Source organism: Somniosus microcephalus, chromosome 20, assembly GCF_052327205.1.
Source record: "Somniosus microcephalus isolate GS21.2 chromosome 20, FLI_Smic_1.0, whole genome shotgun sequence".
Classification (NCBI taxonomy): domain Eukaryota; kingdom Metazoa; phylum Chordata; class Chondrichthyes; order Squaliformes; family Somniosidae; genus Somniosus; species Somniosus microcephalus.
In genome coordinates, this window is record NC_141006.1 from 74,108,231 (window position 1) to 74,132,752 (window position 24,522).

Sequence of the window (24,522 nt, forward strand, 5' to 3'; positions counted from 1 at the left end):
TGGCTTGAGATGCATGCTGGCCGAACCAATCAAATGGTGCAGGAGGATCCCAGTAACAGATCGGTAAAGCGACCATCTAGCTCATTGGTGGAGCTAACATTATGGGGCGCGATCTTGCCATCCCTGGGGAGGCGGGTTTGGAGGCGGGACTGCTGGGAAAATGGCAGAATCTGGGGGCAGGTACCCATCCCGCCCCCAACCCGCCTCCGTTCCATCTTCCCAGGAGGCGAGTAGCCGACCCGCGCCGGGTCCCGTCTCCTGGAGGCGGGAAGGGGATTAGTGCCACTTAACTGCCTGTTAACAGGTGGTTAACGGGCAGTTAAGAGGATTATCCCCATTTTTCCAGCAGAGGCGCGGGCTTCCCGACGTCGGGAAACCCCGCCAGGGTCACCGAGGCGAGCAGGGGGTCTGCGGGGTGCAAAAGTGCGCTGTGGAGGTGAGTGATGGGTGCAAGTGTGGAGAGGTGAGTATGTGAGGTGAGTGGAAAGTGTTAGAAAATGTTTACTTACCTTTGTTTCTTCCTGCAGGCTTCAACAGTTGGGGATGCGGAGAGTCTCGCATCTCACCGGCAGAGATGACAGAATGGCGGCTGCATTCTCCGATGCAACAACCATCTAACTTCTGCTCACAAAAGAGGTTTGATGAGTCTTGCATACAAGAACTCATCAAACTACAGAGAATGTCAGTGTTTGATAATTCATCTCCACTCCAAAGCACCCTAGTGGCAAAATGGCGCCCCCTAGTGTCCGTGTAAATCATCTTGTGCACATGCAAATGTCCATAACACTTCTGTTGTCATGATGATTTTTGGCCACATGTCAATATTTAACATTGAAAATGCTTTTCTAATTTGTTGTACAGGAAACTCTTCGGTACCCGGCACCGACGGGACCGGCGTGTTGCCGGTTGATTAAAAATTCCGGATGACGGAGAGGGTTATCTACCGAGGCTATTTTTAACAAACAAAAATTAAAAAAATCAAGAAATGTGCAGTATACAGTAATTGGGTACTCACCTACAGAATGTTGTGTTAAATGGATGGTGGAAGATGCTTGATTAAGTACAGTACTGCCAGTTGGGGTAATCCATAACTCTTTAATTACTTAGCAGTAAAACAAAACTTATAAAGTAAACAGAAAAATGGCAGATCGGAAGAGACTACCGGCAGCGCGGGAGAGTCAGACTCCTGTTACAGGGGTATTGAGGTGTTCGGACTACCGGCAGCGCGGGAGAGTCAGACTCCTGTTACAGGGGGATTGAGGTGTTCCGACTTCCGACAGCGCCAAGAAGCCGAGTAGTGGCAGTTTGGAGAACTACCCCCACTGACTAACTCGGCTACCGCGGGAGACTCGGACTCGGCAACATTGCCGGTTATTGAGGTGTTGTTTTCGGAGTATGAATTTTGCCGGTTAATAGAGAATTCCGGATATTTAGGTGTCGTTTAAACGAGGGTTTCCTGTAATGGGAATTCTGAATGTAAACAGGGCCCGGTGAGCTCGCAGCTGCAACTTGCGGACACTCGGTGGCATTGTAGCTCCACTGTCTCACCTGACTTGCCGTTTTTGCATGTAGTTATTCGTCTAAAGACCTGTTACACTTCTGAAAAATTTCCAACCCATTGTTGGCAATGCTGCAGGAGTTCTGCTTTTATTTTTTTTAAAAGTCTTGCATTTTGCACGTCTGTCATATGCCAGATGCAAATATTTGTTTTGAAATGTGTGAGCAGTGATTGTTTCCTGTTTTTCTGATCTTGGCAGGAGCCACAGATAATGCTTTAATTGGCCTCAGGGTGTGCCAATTTAAAACAACAACAACTTGCATTTATATAGCGCCTTTAACGTAGTAAAACGTCCCAAGGCGCTTCACAGGAGCGATTATCAAACACAATTTGACACCGAGCCACATAAGGAGAAATTAGGGCAGGTGCCCAAAAGCTCGGTCAAAGAGGTCGGTTTTAAGGAGCGTCTTAAAGGAGGAGAGAGAGGTAGAGAGGCGGAGAGGTTTAGGGAGGGAATTCCAGAGGTTAGGGCCCAGGCAACAGAAGGCACGGCCGCCAATGGTGGAGCGATTAAAATTGGGGATGCTCAAGAGGCCAGAGTTAGTTTAATTTAAAGCCATTAAACTATGTGGCTTTAAAGGGACGAGCAAGGTTGCCCACAGTTCCATCTTTTCCGAATCGTATATTGTGTCATGTGGTATAATACTCCTGTCCTGAAAACACCGAGGGGGAGAAATTGGGTGAGTAGCGCCAGCCGTTAGCGCCTAAAGAGGCAGTCAGTGGCTGTAGCGCCACTGGCTGCGTCTGCGGCGATATTCAGTAGGGGCGCTAATGGTGATGTTAGGCATTTGCGCTGCGCCGCCACCGATGACGTCATCGGTGTGCGCAGCGCCCCATTCGTGCCCCGTTCGCGATATTTGGTAGCGAACGCCGCAGTTGCGCCGCTCGCTACCCGCGCCCGGTTCACGGGGCCTTACTGTGCCGGCAGCGGCGCAAGTTAAGGTGGAGGTGCGGGGCGGCCGCTTTTTCGGCGGCCGCCTGTCAGCACCTCCGTCCCCGGCCTCCTAACCACCCCCCCCCCGCCCCCCGCAGCATTGCCGGCTGTTTCCCGAGAGCCCGGCACTTCTCCTTGGTGCCGGGCTCATTTGCCGGCACTCGCGATTGGGGATCACGCTGTTGCAGGCACCTCCCCCTTAACAGTGGGAGGAAGGCCTGCAGTACTGCAGCGTGCCGTGCCGCAGCATGTGGCGCTGCGGCACGTTGTGCTGCGATAATCAGTTTCAGCGCCCTAAGAGGGACGCGGAGCGCCTCGAGCCTCACCCCGTCTCCCTCGAGGGGCACTGAAACTGAATTTCTGGCGATCGGTATCACTCCGATCGCTGCGCTAAATCCTGCGCTCCGCCGACTTTTGCGCCACTTTGGCGCCCCAACCCAATTTCTAGGCCCTAATCCTTTGATTATTGGCAGATCTGCTCAGACCTATTAACCCACTGTATCATAAATTGATACTTTTCTTTGTTTCCTGAATAATAATCGTCAGGAGTCACAGTCTAAGGATAAGGGGTAAGCCATTTAGGACTGAGATGAGGAGGAATTTCTTCACCCAGAGAGTGGTGAACCTGTGGAATTCTCTACCACAGAAGGCAGTTGAGGCCAAATCATTAAATATATTCAAGAAGGAGTTAGATATATTTCTTAAGGCTAAAGGGATCAAGGGATATGGGGAGAAAGCAGGGACAGGGTACTGAATTTGGATGATCAGCCATGATCTCATTAAATGGCGGAACAGGCTCGAGGGGCCGAATGGCCTACTCCTGCTCCTATCTTCTATGTTTCTATATTTTTATCAGGAATGCCGAGTGGCTCATCCAGTTTTTTTTTATTCGCTTATGGGATCTGGGTGTCGCTGGCGAGGCCAGCATTTATTGCCCATCCCTAGTTGCCCTTGAGAAGGTGGTGGTGAGCCGCCTTCTTGAACCTCTGCAGTCCGTGTGGTGAAGTTGCTCCCGCAGTGCTGTAAATGTACTTATTGTCATGAATCTCATCATTCATGAAGAAATAACTCATGAAGTAACACTGGGCGGCCAGCTGGTGGCGAAGTCCAAGGAGTATAAATACTCGGGCGTGGGCCCAGCTTGCTCAGGATGTTTCTGTAACCAGGAACTAGTGATTGTAACTAGAAATCTCATGGTTTTGAAACAGTTGATTAAAGCCTTGTTTATACTCAAAGCAAGTGCTCAGTAGTCTTTTTACATCACTTATTGTAGATCAGAGTTTCAGCAGGAAAGGTAAATAAAAGTTTGCAGGTTGTGTCTTACTTGAATAAAGTTACAGTTTTTGTTGAATCCCACCCCATCTACATATATTTGTGCACACACGCACACATCCTTTGCAATTCTGTAACTTTTTCTGATCACTTTTCATATAATTTGTTGTTTAAATCTTTTCATATTGAACGGTCCCAACTCCCAACCAGCGGAGAGGACTAGGGAGGGAATTCCAGACCTTAGGGCCCAGGCAGCTGAAGGCACAGCCGCCAACGGTGGAGTGAAGAAAACTAGGGATGCGCAAAAGGCCAGAATTGGAGGAGAGTTGTAGGGCTGGAGGAGATTGCAGAGATAGGGAGGGACGAGGCTGTGGAGGGATAGGGAAACAAGGATGAGAATTTTTAAATCGAGGTGTTGCTTAACCGGGAGTCTATGTAGGTCAGCGAGCAGAGGGGTGATGGGTGAACGGGACCTGGTGCGAGTTAGCATACGGGCAGCCGAGCTATGGATGAGCTCAAGTTTACAGAGAGTGGGAGGCCGGCCGGGAGAGTGTTGTCGATCTAGAGGTAACAAAGGCATGAATGAGGGTTTCAGCAGCAGATGAGCTGAGGTAAGGGCGGAGACGGGCGATATTATGCTAATAACCTATTTAATGACCTTAATTATTCAAAAGACTTGCAGTTTGATGTAAGAAAACTACTAGGCACTTGGTCTGAGTATTAAACAAGGCTTTAATCAACTGTTTTACAACATGGAGACCCAGTTGTGTCCTTCACTAGTTCCTGTTAAAGAATGTCCTGAGCAAGCTGGGACCATGCCCGAGTATTTATACTCTCCCTGGACAGCGCCACCAGCAGGCCACCCAGTGTTATTTCATAAGTCATTTCCACATGAATGACAAGATTCATGTCACAGTTTATAACGAGTTAATTTTTTTCAGCTGAAACCATGTCAGTACTGCAATATTACAGCAGCCTTTATTGCAAACAGATGTCAGAGTTGTACAAACTCTGGAAAGAATTGTGGTCCACCTCAGACCTGCGAACAGTGCAAACAGCAGTGTGCATATGACCGAAAAGATGATAGGAAATAAGTAGATGCCTTTACTGAGTATGATAGATGCATTAAGGCAGCTGGTTATGTAAAACTGTAAAAGTGCATGTGGCTGTTGTACAATTGGGGCAATTTGTGATTTTGAGATGAGTTCAAAACTTTGTATTTGTAAATGAATGGCCTAGAAATTCGTCTCATGCAATGGCGCAAAGCGGGCGGTATCTGATTGGCCGCCCATTATACGCAGCGCCTGGTAGCTGCATTGACTGCATTGGAACTGAATATCAGGCGGTGGGTATAATGGGCGGCCAATCCGATACCGCCCATTTTTCTCCACCGCCCAGGACAAATTTCTAGGCCAATATCTCTTCAACAATGTGTCATGAATCTTGCCATTCATGTAGAAATGACTCATGGGATAACACTGGGCGGCCTGCTGGGGCGCCGTCCAGGAAAAGTATAAATACTCGGGTGTGGGCCCAGCTTGCTCAGGATGTTTCTGTAACCAGGAACTAGTGATGTAACTAGAATCTCATGGTTGTGAAACAGTTGATTAAAGCCTTGTTTTATACTCAGACCAAGCACTTAGTAGTTTTCTTATGTCACAATGTCTTCAGCGTAAAATGTATAAGAGCTACGTAAGTTCGGACGATTTAATGATCTCTTTTCATTATTGCAATCTAAATCTATGAAAGCAGAATGCGGACAAAACGTTTGAGGCCTGGGACCATTCTGACTTGGAAATATATTGGCCGATCCTTCATCGTCGCTGGGTCAAAATCCTGGAACCCCCTCCCTAACAGCACTGTGGGAGCACCTTCACCACACGGACTGCAGCGGTTCAAGAAGGCGGCTCACCACCACCTTCTCGAGGGCAATTAGGGATGGGCAATAAATGCTGGTCTCGCCAGCGCTGCCCACATCCCGTGAATTAATTTTTAATAAAATCTTTATGAAATCTGACTTGCTGCTTAGGACCTCATTTTGACTTTCATAAATGTAGACTTTCCAGCTGGGCTGGCTGGATAGTGATCAACAGCGGGAGTCGGGCGTCCTTTATTTGTCTTGCTGCGGCAGACTACCGCCAATTCCGGTAACCTCAGTGTTGGCTGAGGTTTGCTAATTTAGCACGGATCAGGGGTCAGACCTGGAGACACCTTTATCAGTGCGACACCGCAGTAGGCATTTCTCCCGAGAGCCATCACCTAGGGGAGCCGGCTGCATTTAGTTCTAACTCAGTTGGAGAGGAAGCAGATAAAGCCGTCGCTTCACATTGTTTCAATTTAAGTTAGGGGAAGGTGAAAATTTTAGTTCTCCTTCCACACCTCATTTTCCATGTGGCTCGTTTGGTCGTATTCATAATTTTTTTGTTAAATCGTAATGAAGTCTGGTGATTGATTAGCAGTAACAAATTCCAAAGTGTTTGTATGTCATTTTTCTTTTAACCAGACCATGTGTCGAAACTTACACAGACCCCATTATACATCTGCTCTGTTTATTATTACTTGATACTACAGTACACGACTGCTTCCTCCACATGAAGGTTGATGGGAGGTTGCTTTGCTGGCTCCGTACATTGTCATATAAACGAGTCCCCCAGAAGACCAAAGAGCAATGGAAAAAGCCTCAGCTCCGCATCACACTCCTCTTTTCGCCAAAAGAACAGTAAACTAGATTCAGCAGCACACATTATAACAGATAATTGGGATTGTTGAAGTATTTATTGGTCAGGTAAGGTATAAGAACATAAGAAATAGGAGCAGGAGTCGGCCATTTGGCCCTTCAAGCCTGCTCCGCCATTCAATAAGATCATGGCTGATCTTCTTCCTCAACTCCACTTTCCTGCACTATCCCCATATCCCTTGATTCCCTTAATATTCAAAAATCTATCGATCTCTGTCTTGAATATACTCGACCACTGAGCCTCCACAACCCTCTGGGGTAGAGAATTCCAAAGATTCACAACCCTCTGAGTGAAGAAATTTCTCCTCATCTCAGTCTTAAATGGCCGACCCCTTATCCTGAGACTGTGACCCCTGGTTCTAGACTCTCCAGCCTCTACCCTATCAAGCCCTGTAAGAATGTTGTATGTTTCAATGAGTATAAAATGTATTCTTGTAATTATAGGGAAGTATTTTGATTGGCTGAAAAATTATAAAATCACAATAAACATAGCTTATCAGGCTTTAAAGAAATAACGCTGTATTGCCTTCCTTATATGATGTATAATATATTACATTGATTAGAATTGTCATATTTAATTTATATATTTATATAATGGGTAAATGTAAATAAATATACATTTCACAGCTTGCCCATGTTGTAAGCTTAGATTAAAACAGCTGGCTGTATTGTCTTTCAAAAAATACCTTTCATAGGAGTGATATTGTGGGGCAAATACAGAGGTTGATTTTTTTTAAGTACTATTTTCTCTTTCAGTGGTTTCACAGTAGCATAGTTTCACATGAGCCGACCTTGACCCCTCACAATCGAGAAGCTATTGGGGCGATTTTGTGAATGGAGGCGCGTTGGAGGCGGGACTACTGCTTGTTGGGGTTTAGTCCCGCCTCCATCGAGTTGTGGCCGACCCACGCTATTTTCCCTTGATTGAGCTTGTTTATTCCGCCCAGCGGGTTTAGCAGGCCAATTAAGGGAAAGCCGGTTGCAGAGCACGTCAGCGTATGACGTTTCATCTGTCAAAAAATTTTGACAGATGAATTGTCATCATTTGACAGCTCAGTGATGCTGTCAAACAGTGACAATCTGTGCAGTTTGATGAGGCCTTGCATACAAGACCTCATCAACCTTCTTTCTTTTACAGAATTGAGATGTTTGTTGCACCTGAGAATGCAACAGCCATCTCTCATCTGTAACACGGAGGTGTGAAACTCTCCACATAGAAACCGACTGAAGCCTGCAGGAAGAAACAAAGGTAAGTACACTTTTAACAACACTTAGGACTTATCTCAGATACTTACCTCTACACTCTTGCACCCATCACTCACCTTCACACCACACTTTTGCACCCGCCTGACCCCCGCAGACCCAGTACTCGCCTCGCTGAGCTGGCGCGTTTTGGTGCCGTCGGGAAGCCCGCACTTGTGACAGGACCCGGCGCGGGACGGCAACCCGCCTCCTGGGAAGATGGCATGGAGGCGACCCGCCACCAAATTCTGCCATTTTCCCAGCAGTTCCGCCTCCATACCCGCCTCCTCGGGGCTGAGAAAAATCGGGCCCTTCATGTTTGATCCACGCCATCACTAAGACTGCCTATTTCCACCTCCGTAACATCATCCGACTCCGCCCCTGCCTCAGCTCATCTGCTGCTGAAACCCTCATCCATGCCTCTGTTACCTCTTGACTTGACTATTCCAACAGACTCCTGGCTGGCCTCCCACGTTCTACCCGCCGTAAACTTGAGGTCATCCAAAACTCTGCTGCCCATGTCCTAACTCGCACCAAGTCCCGTTCGCCCATCACCCCTGTGTTCGCTGACCTACATTGGCTCCCAGTTAACCAACACCTCAATTTTAAAATTCTCATCCTTGTTTTCAAATCGCTCCATGGCCCCCGCCCCTCCATCTCTGTAATCTCTTCTACCCCTACAACCCTCCACAATATCTGCGCTCCTCCAACTCTGGCTTCTTGAGCATCCCCAATTTTAATCACCCCACCATTGGTGGCCGTGCCTTCAGCTGCCTGGGCCCTAAGCTCTGGAATTCCCTCCCTAACTTGTTCCACCTCTCTACCTCTCTTTCCTCCTTTAACACATTCCTTAAAACCTACCTCTTTGACCAAGCTTTTAGTCATATGCCCTAATATCTCCTTACGTGGTTCGGTGTCAAATTTTGTTTGAAAACGCTCCCGTGAAGCACCTCGGGACGTTTTACTACGTTAAAGGTGCTATATAAATGCAAGTTGTTGTTGATCTAATGTGCCTTTTCAAAGGCTATATTACCCAGGGCTAACAATGATCCTAATTGATGTAAATCAAATACTGGAAATGATGTCGACATGTCCTATGGTTTCAGTCAGATAAGCCATGATCTTAATGAAACATAGAAACATAGAAAAATAGGAGCAGGAGTCGGCCATTCGGCCCTTCGAGACTGCTCCGCCATTCAATATGATCATGGCTGATCCTCTATCTCAATACCATATTCCCGCTCTCTCCCCATACCCCTTGATGCCTTTTGTGTCTAGAAACCTATCTATCTCCTTCTTAAATATATTCAGTGACTTGGCCTCCACAGCCCTCTGTGGTAGAGATATCCACAGCTTCACCACCCTCTGAGTGAAGAAATTTCTCCTCATCTCAGTACTAAATGTCCTACCCCATATCCCGAGACTGTGACCTCTCGTTCCAGACCCCCCAGCCAGGAGAAACATCCTCCCTGCATCCAGTCTGTCTAGCCCTGTCAGAATTTTATACGTTTCAATGAGATCCCCTCTCATTCTTCTAAACTCTAGTGAAAACAAGCCTAGTCGACCCAATCTCTCCTCATAAGACAGTCCTGCCAACTCAGGAAGCAGTCTGGTGAACCTTCGCTGCACTCCCTCTATGGCAAGTATATCCTTTTTTAGGTAAGGAGACCAAAACTGCACACAGTACTCCAGGTGTGGTCCAAGGCCCTGTACAACTGTAATAAGACATCCTTGCTCCTGTACTCAAATCCTCTTGCAATGAAGACCAACATAACATTTGCCTTCCTAACTGCTTGCTGCACCTGCATGTTTGCTTTCAGTGACTGATGTACAAGGACACCCAGGTCCTTTTGTACATCAGCATTTCCCAATCTATCACCATTTAAATAATACTCTACCTTTCTGCTTTTCGTACCGAAGTGGATAACTTCACATTTATCCACGTTATACTGCATCTGCCATGTATTTGCCCACTCACTCAATTTGTCTAAATTGTCTTGAAGCCTCTTTGCATCCTCCTCACAACTCATAATTCCACCTAGTTTTGTGTCGTCAGCAAACTTGGAAATATTACATTTGGTTCCCTCATCCAAATCATTGATATATATTGTGAATAGCTGGGGCCCAAAGCACTGATCCCTGTGGTACCCCACTAGTCTCCGCCTGCCACCCCGAAAAAGACCCATTTATTCCTACTCTCTGTTTCCTGTCTGTTAACCAATTTTCAATCCATGCCAGTATATTATCTCCAATCCCATGTGCTTTAATTTTGCACACTAACCTCTTATGTGGGACTTTATCAAAGGCCTTCTGAAAATCCAAATACACCACATCCACTGGCTCTCCCTTATCTATTCTACCAGTTACATCCTCAAAAAACTCCAGTAGGTTTGTCAAACACGGTTTCCCTTTCATAAATCCATGTTGACTTTGTCTAATCCTGTTGATATTTTCTAAGTGTCCTGTTATCACATCCTTTATAATAGACTCTAGCATTTTCCCTACTATTGATGTTAGGCTAACCGGTCTATAGTTCCCTGTTTTCTCTCTCCCTCCTTTTTTAAATAGTGGGGTTACATTTGCCACCCTCCAATCTGCAGGAACTGTTTGATAATTTATAGAATTTTGGAAGATGACAACCAATGCATCCACTATTTCCATGGCTACCTCTTTTAGTACTCTGGGATGCAGATTATCAGGCCCTGGGGATTTATCAGCTTTCAGTCCCATTAATTTCTCCAGCACTATTTTTTTACTAATACTAAGTTCCTTTAATTCCTCCTTCTCACTAGACCTTTGGTTTCCTAGCATTTCTGGGAAGTTATTTGTGTCCTCTTCCATGAAGACAGAACCAAAGTATTTGTTTAATTGCTCTCCCATTTCCTTGTTCCCCATTATAAATTCTCCCATTTCTGACTGTAAGGGACCTACATTTGTCTTCACTAATCTTTTTCTTTTTACATACTTGTAGAAGCTTTTACAATCAGCTTTTATGTTCCTTGTAAGTTTACTCTCATGCTCTATTTTTCCCCTCTTAATCAATCTCTTGGTCCTTTTTTGCTGAACTCTAAACTGCTCCCAATCCTCAGGCTTGCTACTTTTTCTGGCAACTTTATATGACTGCTCTTTGGATCTAATACTATCCTTAATTCCTTTTGTTAGCCATGGTTGGGCCTCTTCTCCTTTTGTGTTTTTGTGACAGAAAGGAATGTATAATTGTTTCAATTCAAGCATTCATTCCTTAAATGTTAGCCATTGCCTAGACACCATCATGCCTTTTAATGAAGCTCCCCAATCTATCACTCCTCATACCATTGTAGTTTCCTTTGTTTAGATTTAGGACCCTAGTTTTGGATTGGACTTCTTCACTTTCCATTTTAATGAAGAATTCTATCATGTTATGATCACTCTTCCCTAAAGACCCCGCACAACAACATTATTAATTAACCCCTTCTCATTGCACAATACCCAATCTAGGATAGCCTGTTCCCTAGTTGGCTCCTCAATGTACTGGTCTAAAAAACCATCTCGTACACACTCCAGGAATTCATCCTCCACATTATTATTGCTAATTTGGTTTGGCCAGTCTATATGTAGATTAAAGTCACCCATGATTACTGTAGTACCTTTGTTACATGCATCTCTAATTTCCTGTTTGATGCCATCCCCTACATTACCACTACTGTTTGGAGGCCTATAGACAACTCTCACCAATGTTTTCTGCCCCTTGGTGCTTCTTAGCTCCACCCAGACTGATTCTACATCTTTATTTTCTGAGCCAATATCCTTTCTCACTATTGCTCTGATTTCATCCTTTACTAACAACGCCACCCCACCTCCTTTTCCTTTTCGCCTGTCCTTCCTAAATATTGAATATCCTTGGATATTCAGCTCCCAGCCTTGGTCCCCCTGCAGCCATGTCTCCGTAATCGCAATTATATCGTATCCGTTTACATCTATTTGTGCTATTAATTCGCCTACCTTATTACGAATGCTTTGTGCATTCAGATACAGTGCCTTTAGATTTGTCTTTTTAACATTTTTAGACATCTTAACATTTTTTTGTACTATGGCCCTATTTGTCTTATTACCATTTTTTCTTACCCGGACCCTATTTGTTAGTGCACTCCTTTGGTTGTACGCTCTGTCCCTTCCTGACACACTCGGGTTACCCTTACCCCAATCCCTTTCCTGCACTGCTTCCTTGTCTTTTCTCTTTAGCATTCTAGATTTCTCTCCACCGGGACCCTCACCCCCCTTATTTAGTTTAAAGCCCTATAATGAATGGCGGAGCAGGCTAGAGGGGCCGTATGGCCTACTCCTGCTCCTAATTCTTATGTTACCTCAGTAGGCAGAATATCAAAATGCAGATCATCACCTTTACAGGCCAAAAATAATGACAGTGACGTAAGAAAACTACTAGGCACTTGGCCTAAGCGTTAAACAAAGCTTCAATCAACTGTTTTACAACATGGAGGTCTAGTTGTGTCCTTCACTAGTTCCTGTTAAGAATGTCCTGCGCAAGCTGGGCCTTAGCTCGAGTATTTATACTTTCCCTGGACAGCGCCACCCACAGGCCACTCGGTTGATTCATGTCAGACCGTACCTATTTACAAATTAAAGCACAAAGAAGGAGCAGCTAGGCTGTACTGCAGAACATAAGGAGGCCTTTCACAACCACCGAATGTCCCAAAGCGCTTTACAGCCAATGAAATACTTTTGAAGTGAGATCACTGTTGTAATGTAGGAAACGCGGCAGCCAAAATTGCTAACAGCAAGCTCCAATCAACATCAGTGTGAACCCGCCTGGGCCAGCTCAGTCCAATCCTCGCCCAATACTCCGCCCATCAAAACTGTAATTCGCACCTCAGGTAGAACAAGTTGGTGCAGTTTGGATAAAATAAACGTGAACAGAGATAAGGTAGGGTGAGGCCATGGAAGGATGGGAATAGGGCCATTGAGGGATGGAGAGGATAATACCGCCGGCAGTAATAGAGGGATAGCAGAGATATTAAATAATTACTTTGCTTCAGTATTTACCAGGGAGATAGAACAGGTGGAGATGACTTCGGATGATGAGATTATTGATGAGACTTCAAACGCAAGGCATGCATGGCCGGGGGAGACTTCAGCTGGTGGGATTAGCTTCCTAACTGTGTCCTCATTTTCTTCGGATAAGAAGTGGCCTTCAAATCTGATCTAAAAGATTAGGGCCTAAAAATTTGGTTGCATTGCGCTAACAGGAGGTTAACAGCGGCGGTAACCATTAGCGCCCCGTGGCGCTGCGTCGCTGGTGATGATGTAATCCGCGTGTGCAGCGCCCCGCTCGCGCCCCGGCCGCGATCTTCAGTAACGCCCCCTGACTTATCGGCGGACGCTATGTCCGACAAGGTCAGGGGGGGCCTACCTGCGGCCAGGCGGCACTAATTAAAGGGAAGGTGCCAGGCGGCTGTTTTTGTTGTTGGCCGGCTGCCAGCACCTGCCCCCTCTGCCGTCCCCGACGTTCCCGCAGAGTGCCGACTGCGCTCCATGAGCCCGGCACATCTCTTGAGTGCCGGGCTCTTTTGCCGGCACTCCGGTCCCTGGTGGCCCAGCTGGGCCCCGGATTTAAAATAAAATGAGGAGATACACTAAATAAACGAATGAAACTCAAAGAGGATAAAACCCCTGGTGTGGATGGATCACATCCGCGCATTTTAAAAGAATCTAGGGGAAAAATAGCAGAGGCATTACTACACATATTTAATAATTCATTAGAAAAAGGTGTAGTGCCAGAGGACTGGCGGATAGCTAACATAATACTGATATTTAAGAAGGGAGATAGAACATGTCCAGGGAATTATAGACCAGTCAGCTTAACATCGGTGGTAGGAAAAATAATGGAATCCCTACTAAAGGATAAAATAGAAGAACATCTAGAAACCAAAAATATAATAATAAATAACTTGGCTTTCAAAAGGAAAAGTCTTGTTTGACCAACCTAATTGAATTTTTAAAGAGGTAACAGAAAGAGTAGACAACGATAATGTAGTAGATGTAATTTATCCAGATTTTCTAAAGGCCTTCGATAAGGTACCACATAATAGACTAATGAATAAGGTCAAGGATTGTGGAGTCAGGGGACAAGTCGCAGAATGGATAGCGAGCTGGCTTCAAGACAGAAAGCGGAGACTAGGGGTAAAGGGTAGCTATTCACAGTGGCAGAAGGTGGGTGGTGGTGTTCCACAAGGATCAGTGCTGAGACCACTGCTGTTCACAATTTACATTAACGATTTAGACTTAGGAATCAAAAACACAATTTCTAAATTTGTGGATGACACCAATTTGGGGGGATAGTCAATACTGAGGAGGACTGCAACAAATTACAAGAAGACATTAATAAACTTGCAGAATGGGCAAATAATTGGCAAATGAAATTCAACACAGATAAATGTGAGGTATTACATTTTGTTAAGAAAAATAGGGAGGTCACATATTACCTGTACTTGGAAAATAAGAATCTAGATGGGGTAGAGGAGCAAAGGGATCTCGGAGTACAAATACACAAATCACTAAAAGTATCGACACAGCTTAACAAGGGCATAAAAAAGCAAACCAAACACTAGGGTTTATTTCTAGAGGGATAGAATTGAAAAGTAGGGAAGTTATGCTAAACTTGTATCGAACCTTGGTTAGACCACACTTGGAGTACTGCGTACAGTTCTGGTCGCCATATTATAAAAAGGATATAGAGGCAATGGAGAGGGTGCAGAGAAGATTTACAAGGATGATACCAGAAATGTAAGGGTATACCTATCAGGAAAGGATGAACAGGCTGGGTCGCTTTTTGCTTGAAAAAAGAAGGCTGAGGGGTGACCTAATAGAGGTCTTTAAAATCATGAAAGGTTTTGATAGAGTGGATACAGAGAGAGTGTTTCCACTTGTGGGGAGGAGCATAACTAGAGGCCGTCAATATAAGATCATCACCAAGAAATCCAATAGGGAATTCAGAAGAAACTTCTTTACCCAGAGAGTGGTGAGAATGTGGAACTCGCTACCACAGGGAGTGATTGAAGCGAATAGTATTGATGCATTTAACGGGCAGTTAGATAAGCATATGAGTGAGAAGGGAGTCGAGGGTTATGCTGATAGATTTAGATGAAGAAAGACGGGAGGAGGCTCGAGTGGAGCATAAACACCGGCATGGTTGGGCCGAATGGCCTGTTTCTGTGCTGTATATCCGGTGTAATGTAATCAGAAAGTAACGTTATAAAGTGATAACATTACACCATTATCAATACAAGATAGTCACCAATAAATCAAATAGGAACAGGAGTAAAAAGAAAGAAAGACTTCCATTTATATAATGCATTTCACAATCTCAGGACATCCCAAAGTGCTTTACAGTCAATGAAATACTTTTGAAGTGTAGTCACTGTTGTAATGTAGGAAACGCAACAGCCAATTTGCGCACAGCAAGCTCCCACAAACAGCAATATGATAATGACCAGAAAATCTGTTTTAGTGATGTTGATTGAGAGATAAATATTGACCAGGACACCGGGGAGAACTCCCCTGCTCTTCTTTGAAATAGTGCCATGGGATCTTTTACATCCACCTGAGAGAGCAGACGGGGCCTCGGTTTAACATCTCATCTGAAAGATGGCACCTCCGACAGTGCGGCACTCCCTCAGTACTGCACTGGAACGCCAGCCTAGATTTTTGTGCTCAAGTCTCCGGAGTGGGACTTGAACCCACAACCTTCTGACTCAGAGGCGCGTGTGCGACCATGGCTGAGCCACAGCTGACACTCATCACACTGCTGAGCTTCTGATCGTAGCTGTAGACGTGGGGGCAGGTGATGAGCAGAGGCCAGCCACCTCTCCAGGTAGGTGAGGGAAAACATGCAAATTAGATTTCTTTAAATCACCCACAGGCCAAATTGCATGCTTCCCAACAACTGGTTCAGATCAGCATTGATGGCGGAAGGCATGGAAGACTTCAAACGCAAGGCATGCATGGCCGGGGGAGACTTCAGCTGGTGGGATTAGCTTCCTAACTGTGTCCTCATTTTGTTCGGATAAGAAGTGGCCTTCAAATCTGATCTAAAAGATTAGGGCCTAAAAATTTGGTTGCATTGTGCTAACAGGAGGTTAGCAGCGGCGGTAACCGTTAGCGCCCCGTGGCGCTGCATCGCCGGTGATGATGTAATCCGCATGTGCAGCGCCCCGCTCGCGCCCCGGCCGCGATCTTCAGTAACGCCCCCTGACTTATCGGCGGACGCTATGTCCGACAAGGTCAGGGGGAGCCTACCTGCGGCCAGGGCGGCACTAATTAAAGGGAAGGTGCCAGGCGGCTGTTTTTGTTGTTGGCCGGCTGCCAGCACCTGCCCCCTCTGCCGTCCCCGACCCTCCCGCAGAGTGCCGACTGCGCTCCGTGAGCCCGGCACGTCTCTTGAGTGCCGGGCTCTTTTGCCGGCACTCCGGTCCCTGGTGGCCCAGCTGGGCCCCGGATCACGCTGCACTAGGACCCTCCCCTTTAAGAAGGGGAGGAGGGCCTGCAGTACCGCGGCGCGACGTGCCACAGTGCACGTAGTGCCGCGACTTTCACTCGCAGCGCCCCAAGAAGGAGGCGGGGCACTTCCAGTAGCACCCCGCTTCCCTCTTGGGGTGCTACCGATGAATTTCAGCCGTGGGGGCGCTAATTTTTTCAGGGCACTAAAATTAGCACCCCGGCAAAGCTAGCGCCCCAAAGGGGGCGCGACTCAATTTTTCCCACTAGATTTTCAATGTACTCCTTCTGTGAATGCAGCTAATAGTCACGAGTATAAAGCCTATTTTTGGTATTAAAGAAATACAAATATGTCATGCGTTAATGTGGTAGAAACAATAAATTTCAATCAGGCCATATGGAAGAAGCATGCTGCGAAGCTGTGGCTATTCAGAGCACTCACCTAGAAAGTAGTAGGCATTAGGAAAATGTGTACATAGTTGACCTACAGTCGACAAACCCTATGATGAATTAGGCTATATAAAATTGTCTTGGTTATAATACTGTACTTGTTGGCTCCTAATTGTCCTCATCGATCTTGCCATTGACAGGCCTGAGGAACAGTTGGATATCTAACCAGCTGCAGTAACATAGTCTAGATTGCAATACATAGAAACATAGAAGATAGGAGCAGGAGTAGGCCATTCGGCCCCTCGAGCCTGCACAGGCATGTTGGCATGTGAGGAAGTGTGATCGTACTTTGAGATTGGTTCCCTCCGAAGACTTCTGGATCGACCATTCTTGCTCATGCCAATAGGTGTGGAAATATAATGGTTTCCTTGGGAGATGAAACCTGATGCATATCTCCTGTTGGTTATGGATTAACATTGTGGTTTGCTTGTCTGCTCTCGTTTAAAGCACATTTTGAGAGCATTGAGTGGGACTGGAGTTTAAATTTATTTAAAATTTTTCCAATTTTAGATTCTCACAAGAGAACATAATAATTAGGAGCAGGCGTAGGCTATTCAGCCCCTTGAGCCTGCTCCGCCATTCAATAAGATCATGGCTGATCGTCAACATCAACTCCACTTTCCCGCTCGATCCCCATATCCCTCGATTCCCCTGGAGTCCAAAATCTATCGATCTCAGCCTTGAATGTACTCACTGGGCAGGATTTTCATTGGGCCGTGGAGGCGGGATTGGAGGCGTGTGGGGGGTTAAAATCCCGAAATCGGGGGGGCACAAACCCATCCCGCCCCCCAACCTGCCTCCATGCCAGTTTCAAAGGAGGCGGGTACCCGCCCCGCCCTGGGACCCACCTCCCCGAGGCGGGAAGGGGATTAGTGCCAATTAACTGCTTGTAACAGGCAGTTTTTAGCCTAATCCCTATTTTCATCGGTGAAATGTGGGATTCCCGACAGCTCCAAACCACGGCAAGTTAGCGAGGCGGGCCGTCGGGTTGAAGGGCTTGGAGGGGTCGAGATGTCCGGTGTTCAGGTAAGCGATGGGTGCATGAGTGCAGAGGTAAGTGTGTTTGGTGTGTGTAAAGTGTTTAAAGAAGTTTTACTTACATGTACTTACCTTTACAGCCTTCCTTCCTTCAGGTCTCGGGAGTCCCTCATCACACCGGCACAGAAAGCAGAATGGCCGCATTCAGCTTTCTGTTCCGGGGAGATCTCTAAATCATCCTGAGAGGAAGGAATTAACTTGTACAGATTGTCAGTGTTTGACAGCTTCAAACAGCTGTGAAATGTTGATATTTCATCTGTCAAAAGGTCTTGACAGATGAAATATCAATCTGTGACGTCACCTGTTGCCGGGTGGCCCTTAATTGGCCTGCTGAGCTCGCTGGGTGGGCTCAACAAGGTCAATCAAGTCTAAATCACGTGGGTTGGCCACAACTCGATGGAGGTGGGACTACAACCCCGAAAGTTGTAGTCCCGCCTCCTACCCGCCTCCTCAATGAAAATCCAGCCCAATGACTCAGCATCCATTTCTCTCAGAAGCTGTTTTCTCCTCACCATATTCCTTCTGTGGACAGCTACAAATCATTTTTCTAGCAGATGGGGCTCCCAAGCTGCTATCAGTGGCTGATTGAATGTATTTTACAACAGACCTACCATTTGTTTTCTTTCAGCCTATCACTGGTTCGAAAAGCACTTTCCTTCAAAAGGCCCAGCTGAAAATTAGGAACTCTTCTGATACATTAACGCAGCTGGGAAAGAAATATTTCGTAAAGCATATGACTATTGTGCTAGCTTTGAACACTTTTTTGCATCTTGTTGCTCCAGATTGATCTTTTAATTATTTGGAAATGTGTCATGAATCATTAACGAATAGCTTTCACTCATTTCATCTCTCTAACTTGAAAGGTTGATGGCAATAAATAGTAATTGAAAACTCCAGATTATTCATGGGCAGTCGTGAAATAGAGGCTTGACGTTAAATTTTGGGGGGGGGGAATTGGCTCGCGCGGCCTTTGGGGCGATAACTTCGCCGGGGCACTACTTTTAGTGCCCCGAAAAAGTTAGCGCGCCCATGCCCGCAATTCAATGGTAGCGCCCCAAGCGGGAGGCGGGTCGCTACTGGAAGCGCTCCCCCTCCCTCTTGTGGCGCTCCCATTGAATATTGCGGCGCTACGTGCAGCAGGGCCACGCGCACTGGCATGTAGCGCCGCGGTACTGCAGGCCTCCCCCCACTGATTAATGGGGAGGGGCCTAGCGCAGTGTGACCCGGGGCCCTGCTGGACCACCGGGGAGCGGGGTGCTGGCCAAAGAGCCCGTCTCTCAAGAGGAGCACCGGGCTGAGCGATCGCGGCCGGCACCCCACAGGAGGAGGCGAATGGGGGCAGGTGCTGGCAGGCGGCCCCCAAAAATATGGCGGGCCCGGCCCCTGCCCTTTAATTTGTGCACAAATGCCCCCCTGACCCTGTCGGACATAGCGTCCAGCGGTAGGTCAGGGGGCGCGAACCAACTTTGCGGCCGGGGCGTGAGTGGGGCGCTGAGCACGGCGATGACGTCATCGCCGGAGGCCCAGCACCACAGGGCGCTACCGGCTACCGCTAGCGCTAACCTCCCACTGAATTTGGCGGGAGGCGTTAGCCCAGGAGACGCAAAGCAACCGAATTTTCCCCCAAAATTGTCTTTTCCGCCAGTTTTTTTTTGTAGCCCTATACTGTTGAGCATTATCCTTCAAGGTGTTACTTGGCAGTGCTCTAGGAGTCTGGACCAGGTGGTTATGGGTTCAAGCCCCACCTGGGATTTTAACTTATACTCAATATCAACAACTCTGTACAATGTTAGGGCTGCGCTATTAAGCACTCGATCCTTTGGGCAATGAAATTCCTCTAGTTTTGTACAGCAATCCCATTGGATGAAGCATCGGAACATATGAACAGGAGGAGGCCATTCAGCCCCTCGAGCCTGTTCTGCCATTCAATGAGATCATGGCTGATCTGTGACCTAACTCCATATACCCGCCTTTGCCCCATATCCCTTAATACCTTTGGTTAACAAAAATCTATCAATCTCAGATTTAAAATTAACAATTGACCCAGCATCAATTGCTGTTTGCGGAAGAGAGTTCCAAACTTCTACCACCCTTTATGTGTAGAAGTGTTTCCTAATTTCACTCCTGAAAGGTCTGACTCTAAATTTTAGACTGTGCCCCCTAGTCCTAGACTTTCCCACCAGCGGAAATAGTTTCTCTCTCTCTACCCTATCTGTTCCCCTTAATATCGTGAAAACTTTGATCAGATCACCCCTTAACCTTCTAAATTCCAGGGAATACAACCCTAGTTTGTGTAATCGCTCCTCGTAATTTAACCCTATACCAGAAATGCAAAGGTATACCTATCAGGAAAGGATTTTTTTTTTTTATATTCGTTCATAAGATGTGGGTGTCGCTGGCAAGGCCAGTATTTATTGCCCATCCCTAGTTGCCCTTGAGAAGGTGGTGGTGAGCCACCTTCTTGAACCGCTGCTGTCCGTGTGGTGAAGGTGCTCCCACAGTGCTGTTAGGGAGGGAGTTCCAGGATTTTTGCCCAGCGATGATGAAGGAATGGTGATATATTGCCAAGTCGGGCTGGGGTGTGACTTGGAGGGTAACTTGCAGGTGGTGGTGTTCCCATGCGCCTTCTGCCCTTGTCCTTCTAGGGTTTGGGAGGTGCTGCCGAAGAAGCCATGTCAAGTTCCTGCAGTGCATCTTGTAGATGGTACACACAGCAGCCACGGTACAGATGAACAGGCTGGGTCTCTTTTCACTTGAAAACAGAAGGCTGAGGGGTGACCTAATCGAGGTCTTTAAAATTATAAGAGGTTTTGATAGAGAAGATACAGAAAGAGTGTTTCCACTTGTGGGGAAGAGCAAAACTAGAGGTCATCAATATAAGATAGTCACCAAGAAATCCAATAGGGAATTCAGAAGGAACTTCTTTACCCAGAGAGTGGTGAGAATGTGGAACTCGTTACCACAGGGAGTGGTTGAAGCAAATAGTATAGATACATTTAAGGGGAGGCTGGACAAGCATATGAGGGAGAAGGGAATAGAGGGTTATGCTGATAGATTTAGATGAGGAAAGACTGGAGGAGGCTCGAGTGGAGCATAAACACCGGCATGGACTGGTTGGGCCGAATGGCCTGTTTCTGTGCCGTACATCCGGTGTAATCCTATGAACACATTTTTTTGTCAGTTTCCAAAAGGTTTTGGTGAGAGAACAACAACAACAACTTCTATTTATATAGAGCCTTCAGCACAGTAAAATGTCCCAAGGCGCTGCACAGGAGTATTTTAAGACAAAATATTTAACACCGAGCCACATAAGGGTAAATTAGGGCAGGTGACCAAAAGCTTGGTCAAAGAGGTAGGTTTTAAGGAGCATCTGAAAGGAGAAAAGAGAGGTGGTGAGGCGGAGAGGTTTAGGGAGGGAATTCCAGAGTTTAGGGCCTCGGCGGCTGAAGGCACGGCCACCAATGGTTGAGCGATTATAATCGGGGATGCTCAAGAGGGCAGAATTAGAGGAGCACAGATATCTAGGGGGATTGTGGGGCTGGAGGAAATTACAGAGATGGGGAGGGGCAAGGCCCTGGAGGGATTTTAAAACAAGGATGAGAATTTTGAAATCAAAGTAATTGACTTCCCCTTCCCATCACTATCAACGACAGTGGCAAAAGCTAAATCTGTTGTGTCAAAATTATGGTTTCTGCCTCTCGTCTGTGTCCTGCCTTCCTCAAAGTCCTTTTACTGTAGTTGAGCAATTTTGGGGCACTTGCCGATACCGTGGATCTTCCCTGTAGTACCACAAACTAGTGAAGTAAAGGCATGTCATGAATATGTACAGCTGTTGACTTATAAACCTGATAGCATAGTGGGCAAAGGTCCTAGATCTGATCACCAGTGTGTATTGAATTCACCAGTCTTGACGGTAGGCGGGCGCACCAAAGTTGGTTTAATGATTCTTGGGCTACGAGGGGAAGGTCACCCAGGGATCCCACTCCTGATTATCCCATAGACCTTACTGGAAAGTATGTGTGTGGATACTGATTAGGGACCAAGTAGAATAAGATTGTGATGCTTCCCCTGTCAAAGAGCTTGCCAGCTTTCACGGACTAGGCTTACACATGCAGACTGGCCAAGTGGGTGAGGTACTAGAGGATTGCTGGCATTCATGAAAATAAGAAAGATAGAAAGACTTTGATTTCTACAGCGCCTTTCACAACCTCAGGACGTCCTAAATCTTGTGTGTGAGCCGTGGTTCAGTTGGCAGCCCCCTTGTCTCTGAGGCAGAAGGTTGTGGGTTCAAAAATCTAGGCTGACGCTCCCAGGGCAGTGCTGAGGGAGCGCTGCACTGTCGGAGGGGCAGTGCTGAGGTAGCGCTGCACTGTCAGAGGGGCAGTGTTGAAGGAGTGCTGCACTGTCAGAGGGGCAGTGCTGAAGGAGTGCTGCACTGTCGGAGGGGCAGTACTGAGGGAGCGCTGCACTGTCGGAGGGGCAGTACTGAGGGAGCGCTGCACTGTCAGAGGGGCAGTGCTGAAGGAGTGCTGCACTGTCGGAGGGGCAGTACTGAGGGAGCGCTGCACTGTCGGAGGGGCAGTACTGAGGGAGCGCTGCACTGTCAGAGGGGCAGTGCTGAAGGAGTGCTGCACTGTCGGAGCGGCAGTGCTGAGGGAGCGCTGCACTGCCAGAGGGGCAGTGCTGAAGGAGTGCTGCACTGTCGGAGCGGCAGTGCTGAGGGAGCGCTGCACTGTCAGAGGGGCAGTGCTGAGGGAGCGCTGCACTGTCAGAGGGGCAGTGCTAAAGGAGGGCTGCACTGTCGGAGGGGCAGTACTGAGGGAGAGTTGTTAAACCGAAGCCCCGCCTGCTCTCTCAGGCGGTCTCTTATCTGGTCGTTATCACATTGCTGTTTGTGGGAGCTTGCTGTGCGCAAACTGGCTGCCGCGTTTCCCACATTACCACAGTAACTCCGCTTCACAAAGTATTTCATTGGCTGTAAAGCGCTTTGGGAGGTCCGGTGGTCGTGAATGGCGCTATAGAAATACAAGTCTTTTGCTTCACAGCCAGTGAAGTACTTTTTGAAGTGTAGTCACTGTTTTAATGTAGGAAAAATATATCCTAACATGATTCAAATCCCCATGTCCTTTGAAAGCAAAGTTTGGGGGTCGGGGTGGGGTGTGCAACTTCAGTTAGCAGTAGATGGATAGCAGTTGATATTAGGTTATGGAGTTTGTTGGCCCTTTGATTCAATCAACAGTGTAAGAAAGTAACCTGTATACGGGCGGTTGTTTGCTCGTTTGTCACCCGCATTCTGCATTGTTCGGTGATAACTGTAAACAGACTGTCGTGACTGTAGAATAGTACAGTTGGGTTTTTTTTTCCTGTCTCTCTTCTGCAGTTCACCTCCAGACCTTGCACAGGACCCACATGGCACCGGCCATTTTGCGGTGATTGCTCCACTCGAGGAAGAAACAGCAACAGCAACAACAAAAAAGTTGCATTCGAAAGATCAGCTGATACAGGAAACTCTCGTTTGAACGACACCTAAATATCAGGAATTCTCTATTAACCGGCAAAATTCTCACTCCGAAAACAACACCTCAATAACCGGCAATGTTGCCGAGTCCGAGTCTCCCACGGTGGCCGAGTTAGTCAGTGGGGGTAGTTCTCCAAACTGCCACTACTTGGCTTCTTGGCGCTGTTGGAAGTCGGAACACCTCAATCCCCCTGTAACAGGAGTCTGACTCTCCCGCGCTGCCGGGAGTCTCTTCTGATCCGCCATTTTACAGGGGTACTGTGTGTCTCCCACGCTGCCGGTAGTCATTGCATTGCATTACCCTCAACTGGCAGTACTGTACTTAATCAGGCATCTTCCACCATCCATTTAACACAACATTCTGTAGGTGAGTACCCAATTACTGTACACTGCACATTTCTTGATATTTTTATTTTTCTTTGTTAAAAATAGCCTCGGTAGATAACCCTCTCCGTCATCCGGAATTTTTGATCAACCGGCAACACGCCGGTCCCGTCGGCGCTAGATACCAAAGAGTTTCCTGTACTCGCTAAAGATAAAGGTAGATGGCCTAACAGTTTCAATAGTAAAATATCTCTAACTTGTTTTTATCAGTGAAAAGGTGAATAGTTACTGTTTGAGCAACCAATAAATGTAACAAAAGGCAGATAAACTTGCAGACTTGCACAACAGGTGATTTAATGATTTTTGAGGAAATAAATGTTTAGCTTTAGGTGTAAGGTGATGTGCACATATTTTTCCTTCTCAATGTTTCGTTTAAATTAAAATCCGAATCAAAAAGTAAACACAGATGGTGTTACAATTCTGCACACCTCCCAACTCTCTATTTGTGCTTCCGCAGGCAGCCCTGCTTCCCCCATGAACTGAATTTTAAATTGTTTGTGAAGCGAATAGGTTAGCGTGCCACCAGGTTAATAGTTGTGCTTTGCTTGAGTTGCGTGCTGGAATGATATTCGGGATGCAGGCTATGTTCACGACACCCAGCGACTACATTATCCGGGATTGGCTAACGGTGTCCCCATGTGCCACTGGTCAGCTTTTGCAAAAACGAGGTGTATTTTCAATGGCTCACTTTATAGATAACAACAACTACGCAAGCTTGCATTCTATGGGACCTGCCTGACAGAAATCTATAAATAAAATCACCATTGCCCTTCAAAGGATCCACTGTTTATTTAACTGTGGTTCCAAGCTATTGGAGCATATAGAGTTTCATAAGAACATAAGAATTAGGAGCAGGAGTCGGCCATTCAGCCCCTCGAGCCATTCAATAAGATCATGGC

At 46.8% G+C, this 24,522-nt stretch overlaps 1 pseudogene; it reads left to right on the plus strand.

Moving 5' to 3' along the window:
* The first annotated feature begins 9 nt into the window (after positions 1 to 9).
* On the plus strand, positions 10 to 23,240 carry LOC147103429 (protein FAM76A-like; annotated as a pseudogene).
* The last annotated feature ends 1,282 nt before the right edge of the window (positions 23,241 to 24,522 follow it).